General features: G+C 44.2%; 1 protein-coding gene across 3 annotated transcripts in view; it reads right to left on the bottom strand.

Moving 5' to 3' along the window:
- Positions 1-18,052, bottom strand: part of GLT1D1 (glycosyltransferase 1 domain containing 1) — a 122,362-nt gene that overhangs the window by 90,148 nt on the left and 14,162 nt on the right. For all 3 annotated transcript variants that reach the window (XM_014962705.1, XM_014962698.1, XM_014962714.1), the window contains exon 2: positions 852-892. The gene's annotated coding sequence lies outside the window, so the exon portion shown is untranslated. The remainder of the gene's footprint in view (positions 1-851; positions 893-18,052) is intronic.

Genomic DNA, 18,052 nt, shown 5'->3' with positions numbered 1-18,052 from the left:
ATGAAATACCTTGAAGTGTACAGTTTGAATTTTGTTACATTCACTTGTTAGATTGTTCCAGTGCAATAGAAAGATCTGACAGGAGTCCCCTCAATGGGTGTTTCTAAGCCTCCAACTTTCCAGGTGTCTTAAATTCAAAGCACAACACTGAAAAGTAAGTATTTGCTTAACATGAGACCAGGTATCCGATCAAAGTTCAGTACTTTTACTTGTAAAGAATTATGAAAAGAATAAGTGTGTACCTTACAATGCCTATGCAAGCTATAATCTATGTATGCAGAATAGCTGTCTGGAAACCAGTGTTTCATTTGAGATTATAAAGTGAATGCATTTGTGATATAATTGTGGAGGAAGTCCTGCTTTCTTGTGTCTTGGTGGCCGCAGTCTATACCGAATATCCCTCCTCAGAAAAGGGGAGTAATATTTTCAATTATTCAGCTTATGCAAACCTCTGGAGTGAGTTTAATTACAGTAGTTGAGGCATCCATCAGTATTTCCTTTAAAAGTCTGTAGTCAACACTGAGGTTTGTGTTTTGAGTATTTCTGTTGTGGTTTTTTTAATAACAAAAGTTGCTCAGGGCTGGCACTTTCAGCTTCACAATAAACCTGTATTAAAAGATGTGTGGAGTTCTTAACATTTTTTTGTGTCTGAAATTGCTTTTTGAAAAATGTTATCCTAGTGATTTTGTTTATATGCAGGGCAGGTTATGTTAGTGCAGACAAGCCCTCTAGGGAAACAGATTGCAGTGCTTTCCATTTGAATAGTCAATAGTTTGAGATGCAAATTCATTTCTGAGGAAGAAGAATTCATAGACCAACACTCAGTGGTGCTGGTGGAATAAAGCACATACCTGAGAGCGTGGTACCTGCTGGCCCCAGAGGAAGGATGTAACTGCAGTGAAAGAATAGAAAAGAGAACAAAGGTCAGAAGCTGTTAAATGATAAGTATGTAAATAGACACTTTGCTCCAGGTAGCACTAAGTTCAGAATAGCAATGAACAATTCTTTCAGCCAAGATCGCCTAGTGACAGTATAATCTGGCCTTTGGCTGTTTTTTCATGTCATGTACACAATATGGTTTAATAGGCCTTTCCATCTTATAATTAATTTTTCCATTACAGTATTCACAGCATAGATGTGTAAGTCTGTAAAGAATAGTTGTCAAAACCTAGTTACATAGTAATTGGATCCACTTACAGTGGTTTTCAAATGAGCCTTACTACGTGACTAGTAATCTCTAAGGTTTGGACTTAAAAAATCGTAAAGGAGGATGAAAAACATTACAGTTCTACTTGTGCAGAATCGGGAATTAATTACAATCCATCCCACTGCCTTCGGTCTGTCAGTGCCTGTAGAATGCTTGGAAAAGGAGGTAAAATAACCTAGTGTATTGAGGAATGATTAGAACAGAAAGAGTTAGGAAGTTTAAGTGGCCACTTTGTGCCCTGAAGGATGAAAGCTTACTTTTCTTTCCATTCTTTGATTAATTCTATACTCCCTTATATGTATTTTTATTATCTCTTTTAAACATGCTTCCTTTATCAGCACATTTGCCTACAGTGAATAAGTTCAGATGTACCTAACGTTAATGGATGTCCTTCAGTGAAGGAATGCCTGTGCTCAGCTGAGCTGGCACTGCATTTTCTGTAGCCAGTCCTGAGCTGGCTGGATACGGATTGGAAGAACTACAGCACAGGTAGGTATGGACAATCCTAGGCTGGCTCTGCTGCTTCAGAGCAGGTGACAGCACATGTCATCAGCATCCAGCCAGCAGCCTCGGAGCTGCCCTACAGAAACTGCAGGCACAGCGATAGCGCAGCGCAGACATACTCCAATCCTGTATTCCTCCTGTCGTGCATAGCTACCTACAGTATTATACTGATAAGACTTCTCATCCCCCTTACTAGGAAGTGTTAGTCAGTAATGAGATTTAGAGATATAACAGAGTCCATACATCACTTTTGACAGGGAACAGAACACTTTAATGAACAAGGGAAAACAAGGTAAATATTGCTTAGGCTTTTGAAGATGGAACTTCAAACAGATAACATGCTTTCTGAAAGCTGTGAAATATACTCGACTATCTCTGCACATCTAATGCTGTACATCACAATCTGTTCCCATCTATTCCATCACCTTTTCAAGAGTTGTTTTATCTTGGGTCTGAACTCTCAGGAAACTCTAAGGTCTTGAGTCATTCTGTCTGCTGTAGCTACAGAAACTGGTTAATACCATGCATCAACACAAAATGACAATAGCACATTTAAGTAATAGTAACTATTAACTTGATCATAATGACAAATGGCTTTGTTGTCAGGTAAGATGCTATACACCAGTCTGCAAACTAAACATCTCTGGAGAGCAGTGTTCTGCTCAGCATTAGGATGAAGGGGTTGAGGAAGAAGATGCTAAGGACTGGTGTCTGACTTAGGCAGATTGCTGTGTGATATTTAAGATATGGGGAAGGGTTCCCATTAATTAATCTCATATTGTAAAATTTGTCAAAGTGATCCAGAGTTAAAGCACGACTTCCTAAAGTTGTCTGGCAAATTAATATCCTGCACAGGAAAAATCTGGATTAAGTTCCCAGGGTGAAATAATTAAGACGACACGTTGGCAGACTTTGATCCTGCTCACAGCTAGGCAGAGGATAATGCAATTGCAGTAATTCTGGAGCCAAGGAACACGAGTGAGAGCCGAGTGATGCCTGTGAAGTGCAACTTCACATTTAAACACTTATTCTTTCCTTTGAAAGAGGCCCCAAGCATTCAATAAGCTCTGTCCTCTCAATTCTGGACACACTGCCACCTGTGGGGAGAAGTGTAGGAGTCAGTCAAAGGACAGCATAAAGCAGATGTACAGATGCACAACTTCACATATTATGACAGATATGAGACTTCTTTTTCTAGCTTTGTCCATACATTTGGGGCAGCTGCTTTTCTGTCACAGTAGAAGATTGTCCAAAGCTAGGGATGACTGCAGAAGACTTGCTTGGCTATCTTATTTGGAGGTTTAAAAGGTAAAGCTATGCTAACAAAGCATTTCTATTAGCGACAAGGGATTACACCATACAATGAGCAGAACTCTGAATTTTAAGGCATTTTTGTAGTGTAGAGAAGCCAAACAGATACTAAAAATCTAGAGAAGCACTTAAGTCCTGTTTCAACAGACTTGAGTCTTAGTAGTTCAACCTTCACAATTTTTCTTCTCTTTACTGTCTTACAGTAGCCTACACTTCAGTTGTGTAGGGATCTAATATCATTTACAGCTACTAACTTAACTCAGGAACCACAGAGGGCAAAGCCTGTCAGTGATGCTGTTACAGGCTTTCAAAAGTTTAATAATTTCAAAAGTTACATTGTGCATGCTCACAAGCATAATTTCTAAATTCCAACTCATCAAATTTGATGATCTCTAATATTATGAAATTGTTCTACATGATACAAAACTGTCCAAATTCAAGTACTTATAAAAGCATGAAGTGCTACAATAATTTAAAATAGCTGTACGCTTTGCAAAGCACTCTCATATTGCTGGAACACTTCAAATATTTTTATAAGGATGTCAAACTGGAATGTGGTCAAATAGCCTTTTGAAGTAAAAGCGGAAGACATCAAAACACACTCCACAGAATGTGAGAAGCACTTAGAGCATCTTGAAAAATAGTACTTTCAGCTCATCTCCAGCTTGCAGCTTTCTGAAGCAAAAGTCTCTATGTTGATGCAGTTAAAGCAAGAGATTTGTCCCTCAGGGATGTGTTCCAGAGTTCAGGTCCTGATCCTGCAAACGATTGCTTCATTTTTTATAGTAGGGGTACTTGTGACCCCCAAAGCCCAGCATATTCTGTGGCTTCCTAGAGGCTCACATTCAGAGTCAGCATTACCTGCCCAACACAGTGAACCCAACTGAGCAGAGAAGAAAACATGCTCTCAAGCTCCAAACAACACAGCCTGGTATCTCCTGCTGTAGTGAAAGAAAATCACATCCTCTGCAGATCCTACATTGTCCCAATTCTTACAAATTTCCATATCCAAGAAAGCAGCTGGCTTTCAGTGGAAATCTGCCTACTCTTAGCTGTCACCTAAATATGTGATCTTACCTCTGTATGTCCACACGTGTAGTGGGCCTGCCTATGCACACACCAGAAAAGTCCTAAGAAACTTTGCGTGATTTCTCAGCAGCTAATATATGCCAAATCCAGTAGCTTTATTTTCATGTTTCTTGGAAAAGATGGGTAATTTGGGGTTCAAAATAATTTTGTTTAGTTTTGCACATATGAGTAAGCCTCAACAGGAGCTGCCTGTAATTAAAATTGTGCTATTGCATCACTCAGTCCTGCAGACTATGAAGTGGGAAAATATGCCGTGATAACATCCTCCTTCAATTTCCTCTTTAATTTTTGGTACAATAGATGTATTTTCTTCTGCCTTCTGAAGAAGAGACTAATGCATCCCTTAAGTTAATAAAATGATATGGGGTCATTCTTATCGAAAGAAAGTTAAACATCTGCTGTGTCTATTGCAGTATATTAAACAATATTTTATTATTCTCACTTCCCTGACCTGATTCGTGTCCCTGGCAGGCGAGAGCCCTATTGTCTGCTTTTCATATGCATGTAGCAATTTAAAATGTGCCTGTGAAATAACATTCAGAGCTGCAGACTGGCTGCAGATAGCAGCAGTCAAGGACAGGGGGCTTTCACAGTTCCTAGCTGTCCCTGTGTGTGCCCACACAGCTCCTGAGCCCTCCCTACTCCCCACCCTGCAAAAGGGTGGGTGGAAATTGCTTCAGGGGACATTGTGCCTTGCTAAGGAAGAGGAGCCCTTATGGTGACCAGCAGTGTTGGAGAAGAAGACACAGCCTTCAGCTGCTGCAAACAGCATCAGTCCTTTGAAGAGCTCCAGCATTAGCAATCCTCCGCGTAGAGCGATGGCGCTGCCTACAAAGGTCCTACCTTCTCACTTTGCTTGGAGTTTTCCCACTCCACCAGCAGAGATCAGCTAAGGGCTCAGCAAGAAAGGAACTTCTGTGTGTGTGCTGAGCATGATGCTAGTCTAGCAAGAGAGAGCATCTGGCCACAGAAGGACATCTGGGTTATAGTACACTGTGAGACAGAGCACTGAGACAGGACTCACCAGAACAACGTGGGCTCCCAAGAGACCCACGGTGGTGGGATGTTTAAAGCAAACCTAGATTAGCAGAGAGCCAGACCCACTCTCAGGGAGGAGGATGCTATAGCAATTATGAATGAGAAGCACGTGGTACTGGTTTGAGTCTTACGTAACTCAGGTTTACACAGTAGAAGACAGATTGTTTGTTTAAAAGGGTTTTTTGCAGATTGGAAACCAAGACTGGTTATTACTGCTGAAACCCATGCAGATGTCAAATGCTAGATAGTAAGGAGCAGAGGCATCATCTCCATCACAGGAGTGCAGCTTGCAGTCTCTGGCTGCTGTAGCCAGAACTCATGAGTTTCCTCAACATACAGGGAAGGGAAGGGAAAAAGAAAAAGAGTTTTGGGATGAGGAAGCTGTTTTAGGGTGGGTTCTATGAGGTGTTTTTTTTTTAATGTGGGAAATGGAGTAGTGTTGGAGAAATATGGTAATTTGCTTTCCCTTTAGCTTTGTTGAAATTACAGCAGTTTTGGTATTGCTTCATATCTACTGAAGGGAAGAACATGGGGAGGAGGAAAGCAGATGAACATTTTTAGTCATTTTTCATCCAGTTCTGATGGAGCCTGGGAGCTCAGGGACAGGCATGAAAGAAAAACACTTCACTTCATATTAACATTTCCTTACGCCCACTTAAGAGCCTGGTATGCCAGCAAAAAAACAAAACTAGAGCATCCGTGGGAAGAGAACACAAACCCGATGTGAGCGTAGCCAGAGCTGTGCTCAAGTGCAATTTACAGAAGGGAGGAAAAGACCGGCTGAGGCATTTGCCCAGCTCCAGCTATTTTATAGAGATGTTTGCCCTTAGTTGCCAGAATTTAAAATAGATTTGTTTATAGTGAGCATAGTAAAGTGACTATCTACTGAGAGGCTGACAGTTACAATTAAGCCATCATTGTTGGCATGAGATACAAATTGAAATAGACAGCAGATTCAAACGGTATTAGAAAACTCCCATTCATTTCACTACTGCTTTTTAAGTAAAGTCAACTAAATTCTATTGACGTATGAACTGAAATAAAATAACACCTACCCAGGCCAACACCTTGTCATTGGGCAAATCTGCCTTTGGACTCTGATTCTTGTGCCAGCAGTGGCATTATTTCAGGCTGAGCCTCCCATCCCCTCTATGGAGGAGGAAAGATGGGAGGACCATGGGTCTGAGGTCCTGCTGGTGGCTCTGCACGTGGCTGGCACCCCGTGGGCCTTCAACAGGGTGCGAGAGAGATTTAACTTATTGCCACCGATTCTTAATTGCTGAATTTGAACTTGATGTGGTGACCCAGCAGGCTGCTGCTGCAGAGCTCTGACTGCTATGCAGGAAAACCAGCCCAGGCTGCCTGCAGCCATACCCCAGCCATTGCTTCCAGCCCGTTCCAAGCAGCGCCAAGGGATGAAGCATTTCAGGACAGAAAGGGCATTTCATTGCCCTTTCCCTCATCCATCCCCACATTTTTAGGTCCATCACAGTTGCTCACAATTAAAAGGTAACTCATATTTATAGCCTTTCTCAGAATCAGCCTCTCTGTGAGTTCACCCTTTATTGCTGTGATGCCTATAAAAGCAAAATTGGCAAACAGTTCAGCTGTCTTTTGCGTGAAGTGGCATTGCTTCCCTCTTCCCCGGCACTCTCTCATCTTTCTATAAGCCAAGTGTGCGTCTAGAGAGAGATAAAAGACACTTCAGTTGAGGATTTCTGCTTGTTCAGTGCTCAGCATGTTCCTGACTTATCTGTTCAGGATCTCCTTAAAACAATAATGTTGCTGATGGAGTAGTTTCAAGCCTGAGACTGACCAGAACTGCTGCTTTATTTGCATTTTGTCTTGTTTCCAGTTTATCAGAGTCCTACGTGTTTGAGTGACAGCAAGTGGCCTTGTCCCCCCGTACCACTGTGGTACAATTGCAAAAAAGCTTGTGCTCGGCATAAGCTAAATATTCCCCTTCTTCCCCCAATTCCCACTGCAGAATGGCCTCAATCTACTCACACACATCTTGCAACTTCTCCATAATGAGCCACTGAGCAATTCACCACTCACCTCCACTCTAATTCAGAATGTAACTATTTTCCCACTGCCTCTGTCCCAGTGCCCTGGAAGGGCATTGCCCCAGGTGCAGCCCTACAGGGAATTCCAGCAACACCCATTTCTTTACTTAATAGCACAAGGCCTTTCTTCAGCCCAACTTTTTGCTCCCTTCTACTGTTACTCTTGCTGTCACCATGGAAATAGTGCTGTAACTACTGAAATTAGAGACTTTGTGTTATTAGCATGGATTGAGGAAGTTACTCCACAAGCCACAGAGAGGTTTACTGAGAACACAAGCTGCGTGGAGCCTGGGGGGCTCTCAAACTGCAGCAGCATCTGGAGGCCACCGCTGCACCTGGGGGGAGCAGAAGGGATGGGGAAGACCTCAGTTTGATACCTGACATGGTATTGAATGACCTTGACTTTTTCAAGGTCAAGTAACAAGTTCATGGCAATTATCCGTGCCTCAGCTCCCCTCATTTGTATAATGAGTTTAGTGATTCTGATTTATCTGACAGGCATTTTGAGGCTCTCTTCAATTCATTAATGTGTTAATGTACCTTGAGAGTCTTTGTTTTAAGGGATTAAACCAAGAATTAGAATAGAATCAACATCTTGTCAGATTCAAGACTTCTTCATGTAAACTGTAATCACAGGCTTAGGTAATTATTGTGTTTCTTTTCCAAGGGTGGGAAAATAAGAGACAAGTAAATAATTAGCATAGCCACATGTGAAATTCTTCCAGCAAGTAAAGCTTTTTCAAGCACTTGTTGGAAACCAAAGCTTAACCATGGACCACAGCACCTCACTAGCCACCAGAACCTCTTCTACACTCTATTCTCATCCAAAACCAGTGCACAGATGTCTGCATTCTCCAGTCCACAGCTTACAACTGCTTATTACACCACATACACAACCGATGGTGCTGAGTGTACATAACGCATCGGGTGCATCTCAGCCACTAGAATTTCAACCTTCAGCTGCAAAGACACAAGACTGAGTATCTAGTACTGGAGTATTGTACAGGTTAGTAGTTTAGAAATAGGAATAAGCCCACGGTGACACACGTCACTTTTTAGGCTTTCCACCCCAAACAGCCAAGTCCAGAGAACACGTGCTCTGAATAACTCTCTCTGTGCCAGGGAACCCAGTCCAAAACCCTCCACATAGCCCATGCATCAGTGGCCCTTGGCCAGATTTGGTGGGGGAAAATCTTCACCTCTATGAATGAGCATAAGTCAAAGTCAGTCTGGGTGTTATCTTCTCCTGACACTCAGTACACTCTCCCCCTTATGAATTGCATATTTATGTTCCCTTTCTGGTACCACTTCAGTAAACCCTGTGCGATGATCTGCATTTGTGTCATTCTTCCCAACCACCAAGCCTATTACAATTAATGCATTCTGACGAGCCAGCCAGCAGGGAGAGACTGTGACTGCCATCCTGCTCACATTTAGCACTCACCCTCCTCTTACAGGAATTGCCTTTTGAGCCTGCAAGGATCCAGCTCCAAGCACTTCACTGGGTTAGGTGAGCCCACCCTCTCCTGGTGGCAGCAATGGTGATGTCTGCTGGCTTTTGCAGGGAACTCTGTCTGTATTTTGGATGCTTCAGGCTCTCTAGAAAAGCCAGCTATAGGACATCTTCTGGTTTTGTTTGTTTGTGTCAGGGCTTTCTTTGAACTTCAATCCTGGATGCTACAAACACCCCTCACCTAAACACCTGGGAGAGCAGCACCCCACTGGTAGGTGGCCAGAAGGGATCAACTGCCATAAGAAGTGCAGCGTCTTCAGGGGGCTCCTGAACTGCTCCCAAGTAGTTCAATCTTCCTCTCCTTGCTGTCTTTCAGTGATAAGGAGGGGATTCAGCTTTCCCTTAATCATCATACTTAAATTACAGACTTGCACAGATTACACTATCCTACCTATTCCATGTCCCAGAGTCAAAACACTGCTTTCTGCATGGCTGCACCATTCAACAAGCAAAGGCAGCTTCTTCTCTCAGGAGAAATGCAAGAAAAAAAACCTGTGTAAGAGTCACTGCTATCAGTCCACTATCTGTACATTAGGAAGCATTTGAAGGAAATATGTTCTCCCTTTCCCCAGTTGTTTCCACCTAAATCCTTCACTAACACCATAGTGAAATTTTCCAGCTGGGAAATCAAACTTCATTTTCCCCCAGGGCAACTCAGGTGATAGCTGCTTAGCCACTAGCAAATTTTATTATACCAAGAGGTATTCTCCTTTTGTTTTCCATCAAACTGATTTTCCAGCTCTGCTCTGTATCAGTCAATACATTTGCTTCTCTATTTCTTGCTTGTCAGCTATGCTATGCTGTACTTCGTGTGGAGCTGTGAGAATGGTGAAGCAGAGCTGAGTGCTGCTGTCAACTGAATGGACTAGGACAAAGCAAAAACTCATGGAACTAAGACACAAAAATGCATGTGTTAAAATATTAAAATTCTTCTGGGCTTTGGGTGTGCTTTCAGAGTTTATGGTCATCTAGAGGCAACAATGCATTAGATTGGAAGGCTATTTTATTGAATAATATTGAAAAGGTTGTTGGCAAAAAAAAAATAAAGGTCAGGGGACTATTGAGCTCCATCAGTGGCACAAGTACAGTTCAACCAACTTAGTCACTCCTAGTATCCTGGAATTTTTAACTGATCCAATGCATAGAGGTAAAGTGATAGCTGAATGCTTTTCCCCCAACTAAAACAGAGCCTAGACTTCACCTGTGCTTACTCCACTTGCACCATTCATAGCCATGATGCTGCAATCACAGACTGTATTACAAGGAAACCAAAGACAAATGGCCTGATGGGGGACACTTGTGCAAATCTGGGGGTCACAGGAAACCTGCTGTGGGCACATTACCGTCGCTGTTAATTATCAGGTACGGACGTTCCGAAGTGGAGGCCTAAACTGCTCTCTTTTAGGAAGAAATTAATTTAAACATTCAAAAGCATCAGCCTACACCCCTGCTAACATGAGATCAGATCTTCTCTGCATTTTGCCTACCTATCATTGCTTTCTGTGCACTGAGGGGTAAGGCTTGAGAGCAGAGGTGAGGATACAAGCACAGTGAAACCTAAGTTGGCACGGAATTAGCACACATTAGCAGAGCACCACCTCTTCTAAGCAGGTAACAGCACTTGGTGGGGCAGCTTAGCAAGGCTCAGGTCCCACACCACACTCCCCTACCCCCAGCCCCATCACCGTCTTCAAGGCTAAATTTGGGAATGAAGCATCCCGTTGTGCTTGACCCGGTACAAGCACATAACCTAAGCAGTCACTTCTCATCCAGACAGGCACATCAGACAGCAAACATCATATCTACACCCCATGTGCAGAACCCAAGGCGGCAAATAACTTGTCTGGATCACCTAGGAAGCTTGGAGGAAGATGGGCAATCCAAGTCAGCTCTCCCAGACACCTGCTTAGTGCTCCCTGCCCTCCCTTCTTCTGCCCCACACCCTCAAGCCTGGGGCCTCCTTAACTCTGAATTCACCTCTCAGAGCTCAGCCCCATGAACACTGAAGGAGGGACAGGTTACTCACAGGGCTGCTGGCTGCTCTGCCATCTATTTGCTTTTTATTATCTCTGAGGAGCTGAAAGCCTCCCAGAGCTGAGATTTTTCAGGACACTTCATTTTCATAGTGACTCTCTTAAAGGCAAAAGCCTCACCAGGGAGCATCCCTGAATACAGAGGACAAACAGCGGGCTTGCTCTGCCCGCTCTGTGTGTAAGCATCACTCAGGCTGCTGGTTTTTTCTTGGTACTGTCCAAACACTGACTGTGCTCAAGTGCCACTAAAATAACATTCAGTGCTTGTGCAATCACTTCAGGCCATGGAAGCTCTCTGAGAGAATAAATATTTTGCTGGAGTGCTGCTTAAAAAAAAAAAAACAAAACAAAACCTACCACAGCACTTTGAGAAGAGTGTTATTGTCCCACAGTTAGTTTTTGAGAGGGATTTGAAGACATGAAGCATGGGCTAGCTTACAAATAATCTTAGGTAGGATGAAGGGAAGGAGGAAAGCAAGGGAGGAACTCCACAGTGCTATAGTTTGGCATCTCAGAGGGGCTGAGCAGCCTACACTGGGGCAGGGGACACCTGACAAGAGCTAAATGCAAATAGCTGGCTCCCTGTATGGAGCAGCAGGATGAAGCCCAGACAGAAGATGCTCCCAGAAGGGCAGGATGTTGTACAGACTGTGCTTACACACAGTCCTGAAAGAGTCTGGATTAGAGGGAACACGAGGGGAGAGAAGAGGGAGCACCAAAGCCAGATGCCCTCTCTGGGGCTGCAGTCCCCCTGCCCACTCTGCTCACAGCCAGTCTCCCAGGAAGGGAGAATTTCAGGGGCCAGAGCAAACCCAAAACCCCTGCATGTTTCCAGAAACAAGCAACTTCTGATGCAGTGAGCAGGGCTAGTGCCACCAAGACCATCCAAGCAACTTCTTCCCTGGCACTGGAAAAAATCTGATGCACAGTGTCCCAGGCTGCTGCATCTTTCAGAATATTTTTGTTAAAAGATGAGTTTTGAAGAAAACTTTAAAGCAAAGCATGAAATTCTGCTGCTCCTGAGGCTCTCTAGGGCTAGAGTCCTTCCCTCTGATGGAGCAGTAGGAGAGGTGAAATGACACAGATAATGAAGAGCAGGAAGATAAATAATAAGGAATGGGAAAGCGAATGAGAGAAATAACTCTTCCATTGTTAGAACAGTGCTAGTGGCAGCTTTATAGCAACTTATCATTTCTATTTAAAGCCTGGTTTGGGGGCTATAATCTCTCAGCTGTTTTCTGTACCATCTGGCTGAAATTTAGCATAAAATTTGTTATCTCAGAGGTAAATGAATTCTTTTCCCTTTATCAAAATTGCAGTATTTGGGCAAGGAAACCAAGATATAGAGAATCACATTCAGGAGCATTTTGATCAGCTAAGGGCAATCCTCCCTTTAAAAATAGCTTGTTGGGATAATCTGATCATGGGAATGACATCTAATTCCTCTGCAGTATTCTTCCGCATTGTCTCTATATGCTCCATGCTTATGTCCACACGTACACAAGTCTTTTGGAGCCTCAGGGCCAGGTGCACTGAAACAGCCCCCCAGGAAATTCCAGGACAGTCCCATATGCAGAAGGGCACCCTCCCATTTCCCCTCAGCCACTTGCCAGGGCTCACAAGCAAAAGCCCTGTGGTCAAAGCCCCGGCCTGGCCAGTGTGAGAAGACAGCACAGCTAGGGCTTCTGGAAAGAAGTATCCCATGGGCACCTCTGCAAAATCCATCACCTTAAAGCTACTGAAGCCACGTGCAGCCTGGCACTGCCTGCTCCTACCTCCCAGCTTCAGCTTCGGCCTAAGTTTGGTATGTGCCCCTGGTCCTGTCACTTCACCCCTCTCACTCCACTCGTTTCATTGTCTTTCGACAAATACTCAGAGATGCCCGAGAGGGAGAGCTGTGCTCCACCGCTGCCACATGCTGCTGGACTTGGCAAGAGTGGATGACATACTCAAACATCACTTCTTGCTCCATTTCCAGGCCACCACGCTTGGGAGACCGTGCACGCCCTGGAGGGAGCACAGGCTGGTTACAAGCAGCCCTGGGTCACGACTCTCAGAAGTCAGTGGCTTCTCACGTGCTCTTTCCCCATCTGTTAACCTGAATAAGGGCTTCTGCCCGTCCTGGCCAACTAACAGGGACAGGAGTTACCATCTACCCGTTTTCCCCCACCAAGCCTATTAGCTCCCATTTCACAGGCTGGGGATGCTCTAGCTTCATTTCTATGTTTCACAGCTGAATATTTATTCTTCCCTTAAAGCCTAGACAATTACTTTCTAATTCCTTTTACTTAAATCTGATTACTTCCATGCTCTGTGCTGCTTTGCCCCATTGTCATCTTCAGCCATCCTTTGAGTTAAAGGTGTAGAGCTTTATCTGCTGAAAGAAGTCTCTATTTTCCAGTCTGGACTTCAATTATGCAGCAAATAATACAGCTCAGTGGAGGAAGGTTGTTGGAATAATTTGTAACTTTTATACAAACTGATAATAAAAATTTAGCTCCTTGATGTATTTTTCTCCCTTAAACTGTAGTTATGTTTCCTTCAACAGATAAATGCAAGATAAATTCAATTACAGCATAATTTCTCCCAGGATGAATAACCTTTAAATCAGCTCTGATCTCAAAACACATTATGAGATAACATACTGTCCATTACCTTGTTGAAATTGGGGCTATGGCAGTGCCTAGAGTTGTCAGTACGAATATCAAATTATTTATGTTCCTCTTTGCATCCTTGAATACCAAATAAGCTCAGGAACACTGACAGCAAGAAGCCCTATTTAAACACTGACTTTTAGCGGAGGCAAGAGGTGCTTGCTTGACAGCTCTTGAAATTGCAGTGCACTATTAATCACGGAGATGTGCAGCGGCACAGTGAGCTCCTACTCTGCTGTCCCCTTGCCAAGAGTTTCCCCTCCTCTTGGGGAACAGTTCAGAAATGAAAGCTCAGTGAAGTCTTCCACTTGGCTGGCTGTGTTGCTGCTGCTCAGAGCTGGTGCTAAATAAAAGGGGAGCCACTGTAACATTTGGAGTGGGTACTGTGGGTTTGAGCCGTTAATCAGGAGCAGTCCAGAGGTGCATGCCTTTCCCCATCACCCTAGTCACAAGATTTACGAGTTCTTTACCCTCCTCTTCCCTTTTACAAGCCTGAATATTTTAGCACCGCTGTTGTCTGCTTTTGTCAAAGCAGTATTCAGTACAGAAGCAACATACCTTAATGTAATCCCTGCCCAAGGTTAGCAGTGTCACTCGCTGGAGTTTGAGTGCTCGAGGAAAGCAGCAATGACTCTATGCACCATCTAAACCCGCTGTGCTCTATGCCATGACATTTCCTTCCTGCAAATCAAGTTAACTCTATATTAAATGTGACAAAGCTTAAGCTGGTCCAACTTGCTGAGAGCAAATAATCCGATGTGATTTTTAAGTGCAGACTTGGGACAGGGAGGGGATTTTTTTTAATTTTTTTTTAACTTTTATACAAAAGGGTAAGTCCAGCTTCACTTGGGAAACCAATAGAGAAGGGTCCTGCTCAAGCTAGAAATCTGCCCGGTCATATTCTGCAAAGCACCCTCTGTACAGGCAGCCTGAGACCTCTCTTCTGAAAAGCCACCCTCCAACCGGTACATTTAAAAAAAATAATCTAAAGCCATAGGCTTGAAATAGGGCTGGGGGATAAAAACCTATGTCGAAACAACAGGTGCGTTTAAGAATGATCTTAGTTTAAAGAAGAGGAAGTTTAGTAGTTTATTCCACATTGGAAAAGGCAAACCAAGCAGTGAACCTATAGCGGACTGGATGGCAGGAGGATGAAGTAGTTTTTGATTCACACTTGGCCAGCCACCTAACTATTCAGTTTGGTCAGTGAGTGAAAAACAAAACTGAATTACTAATACAACCGTACCAACAAGCTGTAGAACACACTGGAGCTTTAGAAAGAAGCTTTTTAGCTCTCTAGCAGTCGTTTTCTTTCCTAATTTTTAAGGCCATCAGCATGTCAAGCAGAAAATTCAGTCAGCTGTAGAGAGCTGTAATTACCAAGACTGTTTACAAGAAGCTTTGATGGCAACAAGCCTCTTGTGCAGGAACAAGTTTACCATTGAAACAATTTGAGTGTCAAAGTCTCCAACTCAAGTGCCTGGATGGCTTGTTACTACCTAATGAAACGATGGGGGCAGAGCAAAAGGTGCTGTTAGAGCTGCTCGAGGCAAATAAGCGTGAAAGAGAGAAGCCTTGAGCAAGGAGCACGGATCACCAGCTTCTTCAAACCTCACGGGAGCCTGAAGCACTGGCAGAGAGATGAGCACCCAGGTCCCTGCTTCCCGACGCCGGCAGTGTTCCCTGGACAGCGAGCGGGCAGCCAGCCACGAGAGCTCCCCCGAGTTCAGCAGAGGCCAAGAGATACTCTGAGCTTGTCAGCATCTGATCTCAGCGAAGGCTGCTGCCCATTGTGGCAGGCACGGGGAGGGAAAAAAAACAAACCACAAACCAACAACAAACCATGGACTGGGCAGAACAAGGGTTAGTGCATACAGGAAAGGCTGGGAGGGGAACGGGGAAGGGCAGGGGTCAGTTGGGAGAAAACTGCTTTAATTATTTCACCTGTTGTCTGGGCACTGTTTAACAGAAGTGCCTGTAAGCTCTTAGTCCTGGTTTTGTTGTTATAATTTGCATTTTATTCTGTTGAATACTTTATGACAAAAATACACTGCCTGGCCCTGAGTTGTACTGAATTCCCAGGAGGTTATTTGAATGAATAAGGTTGCCTCACATTTAATGGTCCTAGATGCCCACTACATATTTTTTTTTAAAGACACAACCTAGACTTGAATTAAAATACAAACACGCCACCCGACTGAGGAAACTGCAGAGTCAATATGCCTGGGGAGGCTGGGACCCACACTCTGTCAGAGAGCACTGGGCAGCAGCTCTCTTCTTGTCCTCCCCAAGGCCCTAGACAAGCACTAAACAAGGCTCTGCTTCGCCCAGTACTAGGCAGCCTTCTGCAAGCCACTAGAAATCTGCTTTCTATCTCCTATAGGACAGAGCTACCTGCAAAATCAAAGCCTTGGATTTAATTCAATACACATATCTGATGCCACTTACAGGGGGAATACAGGATGCTCTCAGATGAGAAGCAGCTTTCTCCAAAGCAGGAGCTGAACTTTACAGTACAAAATGCTCCTCCTGGTCACAAACCAGCAAAGGGCCCACGTTTATCACTGGGATTTAGATGGCCCCATTTGACAAGCCTATGCTAAGCGACTCCGCAAATCACATTATGTTTATCTGCCTTTGTTTTCCTCCAGCCAAGGCAAGTCACTTTGTAAAAACAACAGCTGTTAGTCACAACCTTCCAGTCCCAGGGAGTCAGCATAACTTATGAAATAAGACTGCCGGGTGTGATTTACCAAAGAGGGAAAACCATTTAAATTTACTTGACATAACCAACAATAATCATTCCCTCCGTCTGAATTTTATTAATATCTGTGCATTGCTGGTGATGATGTATGAAGGAGATAGAAGATGATGCTTCGAAGCTGGGAAATGAGGCTGGCCCTGCGGGGCTGAGTAAATATCTGTGTCAGAGCAACACACACGTACAACAGAAGGTGTCATTTTTATGGCACCATGAAGCCTCTGTGACAGAAAGCAGAATTATTGTGGCAGTAATCTTTCTGAAGACAACTCTCAGGTGGGGAGGAGAAGGGAGAGGTCTTCCGATTAGATGAAGTTGTTCAGCATCTGAACCTGGGAGTATTTCACAGTGAAAATTCATTTGGTAGGTACCGCCTGCACATCCTGTAAATTCATTTTCCTCAAGGTCAGCTATAGGAACCCAAACATGTTTTCACAGCGAGAGGCAGCATTGCTCAAGGCATATGGAGACAACACAGGGACCAGGCAAACACCCTTACCCTGGAGCAGCTCTGGACCATCTGCTGCTGAGGAAAGTAATTTGGTCCCTTAGCCTCAGTTTCCCTTCATTTTAAAGGGGACAAACGTTCAGATTTACGTTATTTAAACTTTTTCAGTGTTTTAAAGCACTTAATACAAGTGTTTCTGGCTAGCAGAAATTGAAACTCAAGACTAAGCTGAGCATGACACAAGGCTACAACCCTGGAGATACAAAAGTCCGCAGCAAAGGCAAAGCCTGGTCTCGGGTAACGCATCTGCTGTCCCTTCACTGTGGCAGAGCTCCCACAACTGCCAGAGGGAGCCAAGCGTGAACAAGACTGGGAACGGGAGGTGGGAATCAGCAGTGGGTCACACCAGCCAAGCCAAAACTCTCCTGACCTTGGTGGGACCGAGCCAGAGTAGTCCCGTGTAGCTCTGTCCCATTTGCAGGGGTGACCCTGCACGGCCAGGCACAGGCTGTGTTCAGAGGGCGGTGGGTAGGCACAGACAGGGACAGACATTCAGCATTTTACACTCTCCCTTGTTACCTCCACCGTTCAGATGCACGGCTTCGGCTGCTCCGTTTTCAACTCGAGAGCACGGCAGCTCACACCAGGCAAAGCGGCAGTCTCTTAGACGATATGTTCTGCCCAACTAATTATAAGGCTTTTGCATCCGTGGCTGGCTGAGCAATACATAGACACTCTTTGGTATAAAGTAGGAGACCAAACTGAAGCAGGGTCAGAGTTGACAGACCCGTATCCCTGCCTGCCCTCCATGATACCTCTTTTCTTCTGAGAAGGTCAGTCCTATGATTAAGGCTTCACAGAGAGGTACAGATTCTTCCTGAAGCCACAGGAAAGTGACTTCCACTAACATCCGACGACTTGTTAAAGACCTTTAAAATCTGCAGAGGAGGAAAACATGATCAAAACCCCTTTCTACTTCTCTGTGCTTTGTTTTATTATTAGAAGCAGCAGGGGAGCTGCCTGCCTCCCCCCTCAAGCTTTCCCCACTTCTGCAACAACCTCTCTGGGAAAAGCTTTCCTCCCATGCGCACCCCTAACCATCCACCAGCATCCTTTCCAAGGAGGTGGCTCCCGGGTACAGCAGTCACACTAGGCTAGAACAACACGAGCTGGAGCTGCCCAAGGACTTTACAAGTGCATTCACTGCCGGAAATATCAGAGATCCCAAAAGGCTAAACAAAAATAATAATAAAAAAAATAACAGAGCAATAAAACCAGAATCAACCCTAAAGCATTTCACCTGCATTCATCTCTCCAGAAACTTACTCTGTCATTCTAGCCACTTACTACACATTGCAGAGTTCCAAAGCCTTCAGTTTCACAAAACCCAGAACTTTCCCAAACAGCTTTTGTTTTATTCAAAGTTTT

This window comes from Calidris pugnax, unplaced genomic scaffold (assembly GCF_001431845.1).
Source record: "Calidris pugnax isolate Ruff unplaced genomic scaffold, ASM143184v1 scaffold32, whole genome shotgun sequence".
NCBI classification, from domain to species: domain Eukaryota; kingdom Metazoa; phylum Chordata; class Aves; order Charadriiformes; family Scolopacidae; genus Calidris; species Calidris pugnax.
The sequence above is the reverse complement of the archived record's forward strand: the minus strand, read 5'-3'. Positions and strand labels throughout refer to the sequence as shown.